Below are 4,176 nucleotides of genomic sequence, written 5' to 3'. Positions count from 1 at the left end.
AAGACTAAATATATTGACAATTTCGTCTGTTATGGAGGGAGACTGGTAGAGTTTGGTTGCGCTTGGGTGTTGCGCTCTGAAAATAGCAGATCTACAAGCTCACAACGCGTCGGTTGTGAGCTTGTGGATCGGCTATTTTCAGCATGCAACCAAGTGTAAAATCAGCCATTGCGACGCCATCAAGGCACCGCCAAACTGCATTTTAGTCGACAAAATCAACTGTAGATTTAGTCGACTATAATCTTATGATGATATTTAGTCGACTAAAACTAGACAAAAACTAAAACAAACAAACTAAAATATGACTAAAACTAAATGGAATTTTATTCAAAAGAGCCTTTGCAGGTCAATGGGTTGAGCGAGGCACTAAACGTGTCATTCATACTTTGTTGTATGACCGTGTTGCTCGATGGAAAATGACAAATTACAAATCAGGCTTTATGGCTGCTGGGGCCATGCAGGGATTCCATTCTCTGTGTGGCTTGGCTTCATTCGCTTCATTTGCCGCACAGTTTAAGGATTTCAATTATCTATCGTCCCATCAATATCTGTCAACATGAAGAAGATTTAACCACTTGAACCCTAAATAAACCTTTACAAGTCCCCCAGGGCTCTATACTAGGTCCGCTAGTATTAACCTCTACACAAAATCTCTTACAGCTAAAAAATAGCTCGATCTATAAGCTCACAACTTGCTGTGAGCTTGTAGATCTGCCATTTTCACTGAATGTTCTCCGCAGGGCCGCTAAGGGTTCGAGTGGTTAAGCGATGGGTTCAGTGTGTGTTCCATATTGATGAGATGACAGACTGTACAGAGAAAGGGAGTTGGGAATCAAACTCGTATAACCACGCAGTTTGGTTTGGACCTGAGGGGGGATAATTGCCTATTTGGCTGCCTGCCTCGTCACCTGCCATGCACGGTGCATCAGCCTGAACCAACTGGTTCTGAGTTGACACAGGGCAGAAAAATAGGATTTAGAGAAAATCTATATATGGAAAAAGTATATCAAAATATTCTTATCATTTTTATTTTTGAGATGAGATTTGTGTCACAGAGTTGAAACTCAGGCTTTGTGTTCTTGAGTGAGCAGAACCTTTGTACCAAGCCTGTAAGAGAGAGAGAGAGAGAGAGTATATTTATGTGTATGATGATAATGTGTATGCTTATGTGTCGGCATACTATATTGTATTATAATGTGTGTTTATGTATGAAACACTTGACTCCAGACATATCTCCTCGACTGCCGTATTATTTAGGAGCAGATGATGATCTCGTTGGCCCTACAGAGAGGAAACGCGCCGCCCTCTATGTAACCTTAGTTTCATTGCATCCAAAACAAACACATTGATTTTTTTTATTTCCCACTGCGGCCATTTTATAGATGTGTTTACTCACTGCCCGCTCCTAAAATGTGTCTAGTTAGGTATTGTATATATTTATGATCAACGGATGATAATAACATGATAATTATTATGTGGTCATGATGATGATATCCAATGTGCCTGCTAGAAATTGGATTCAGTTCAGTTTTAATAACTCAGTAATTTGGAGCAAATACCGTAGATGACAAAGATTGTCATTTCTAATCCAATTAAGAAGTAGGAGTGATTATCCATTGGTCAAATTAAACTTCCTATTTAGAGTTTAAATTGGATGGAATTAAATCAAATTCACCCCAGATGTTGGGCTGTTATGTATAATGGCTTTTGCTTAATGGTACTTATTCTAAATTGTACCAATATTTAGTTGTATACAATTTAATCACAGGATAATACTTTTACATGACTTGTCAGTCATCTTACTAGTCAGAAATGCACTGAATTATCACTTGACTCCACACATGGAGCTCCAGGCATGTCACAAGTAGCAGTATTCTGGGTGAGAACCAGTGATTTTTTTATGTGTGCCAATGTGTAGGTCCGTTACACAGTAGAATTCTCAGTGTTAATTTACCTATTAAGAAGACCTTACACCGATTCCAAAAATGTCTTCTAGATCCTTAGTTTTCTGAAAATAATATGTTTTGCTATATCAGTGGTGCTCAAACTGTTTCATGTCAAGGACCCCCAAAATGATATGTATTTGGCTGCCGGCCCCCATCTAAAAATATTTGTTCCAGGGACCCCCAGAAGCAAAGATTTGAGTTAGAAATGGCCACTTTAAAAAATGTATATATTCAAAGATTTGCACAAAATGTTCGAGATTTTTCAAAAATGCAAGCTCATAGCGCGGCACGAAGTGACGCACTATGAGCTTGTATATCTTGTATATCTTTGAACCATTGAATAATGGTTCAAGTGGAAAATGACACAGATGCTTTCCCGGTTTTAATGGGTTAACAGAGAGTGTACAAATGGAACAGTAAAGGGTCCATCTTGGTCCAATTTGTGCATTCTCAGAGGTTTATATATTAACAGGATTGTACTGTGTGGACTACACAGTAAAATCCTCTACACTCTGTAGTGTAGCCTAGAGGAACGGGGAAGGTCAACATGTACTGTATTTTGGTAGTCATCAATGTGGGCAACACCCATCATTTATGGCTTTAATTTCAATGCCATTGAATATATGTCTAGGCCTAAGAAACCTCCAGCCATTTGTACTTCCTGTTTGATCCCAGTTGTGATAAAATGGTAAACAACATAATATTGTCTAAGAAGTAGTTATAAAAATCAAATGACTGAAATTGTAAACGATTGTACGTGGACTGGATGTTGGGTTTTCTGAATTGAAGAAGAGAAATGTAAATGGGATTTGCTGTAAATAACACCCCTGTCATGTCGACTGGAAATATGAGCCAGCTGTTCATATTGATAATAAATAAAATTAAAAAATAAATACATGATTGGTCCGAGGTTGATTGGGCTTTACATTAGGATACTGGTAATGGTGATAGTATTTTTTAATTATAGATTACATAGTAAGTTATTGTTGAGACAGCAGATCTATATCATGCGAGAGTCTAAATCCCATATAGCCACAAGAGATGGTCACGATTCGATATGATTAGCTATATAGTTGTTTGGCAACATCTTGTTTTAACTTCAGGATCTCTTGGATAAAAGACTTAACCTCCTAAACTAAAACAATTAAAACAATAATTATTCATACATTAACTGCATAGGATTTGTAGGTCACTGTGGACACTGTTTTTTTTTGTACACAGTACAATTCCTAGTGTTAATTTAACTCAACAGAGTGTACAAATGTAACCCAATGGAAGGTTTGTTCCATTTATACAGTTAAATTATAATCAAATCATTCATTTCTGTGTCATTATTTTGCCCTTTTCATTGTCAACTGCAAGGTTGCCAGACAATGAACTAACCAACCACAGGGCCGTCCGTGGTCCCCTCCCTCCTTCCAGACTATGGGATCTTGACTTCTGCAGAAATCATCTATTGTAGGTAGGATGGATCAATTCTCTTTAGCCTACAGGTTGCTAATCCGGTCTGGGTTTTAGAGCAAATACGGAAATGCTCCGTGCATGTATTGCGTATGTAGAAAAATTACCGGATACAGTAGGCGGGCTTTAGACCGGATCAGAGCACTTCTTTGGCTTTCTGCAAATCCTGGTGAGAGCCGAGGCGAGGAACACAGCAACATGCAGTGTTGCCATGTCTGCTTATTATAAGCGACTTTGGGCTTGGTTTTATGTAAAGTTGCTTGTAAGTATTGGTAGTTGCGGGTTTCGTTTTTTAGGCTTGTTTCTAACGTGTGGTTGCTTATTTGGGCTTGTTTCATAGTTTTTTCATTATTCTACCCAGTGGTTCTAAAAAATGTTCATGTCATGGACATCATTTGTCATGGAAATGAAATATGTATTTGTCCCTAGTAACCCATCTGAAAATGTTTTGTGCCAGGGAGCCCCTGTACCAGATTTGTGTTGTTAGAATGTTTTACAAAAATCTTCCAAATATTCCACATTTTATTTCAAGATTTTTTTGAAAATAGCAGATCTACAAGCTCACCACGGGTCGCATCGCGACACACGTCAATGTATACAGTAGTATATACGCTTAAAGTGCACATAATGGCCTATACGTGGACTTATAGGCCATTATGCAATTAAGCATTATGACGAGCATTTAAAAAAAGCAACTATAGTTGCTTCTTTTGGGCTTGTTTTCCTAGAGCTGGTTGCTTATTTCTCTCACGATATCTGGCAACACAGC

Source organism: Gymnoscopelus microlampas, assembly GCF_963454915.1.
Source record: "Gymnoscopelus microlampas genome assembly, chromosome: 21".
NCBI lineage: Eukaryota > Metazoa > Chordata > Actinopteri > Myctophiformes > Myctophidae > Gymnoscopelus > Gymnoscopelus microlampas.
Note: the sequence above shows the minus strand (reverse complement) of the source record.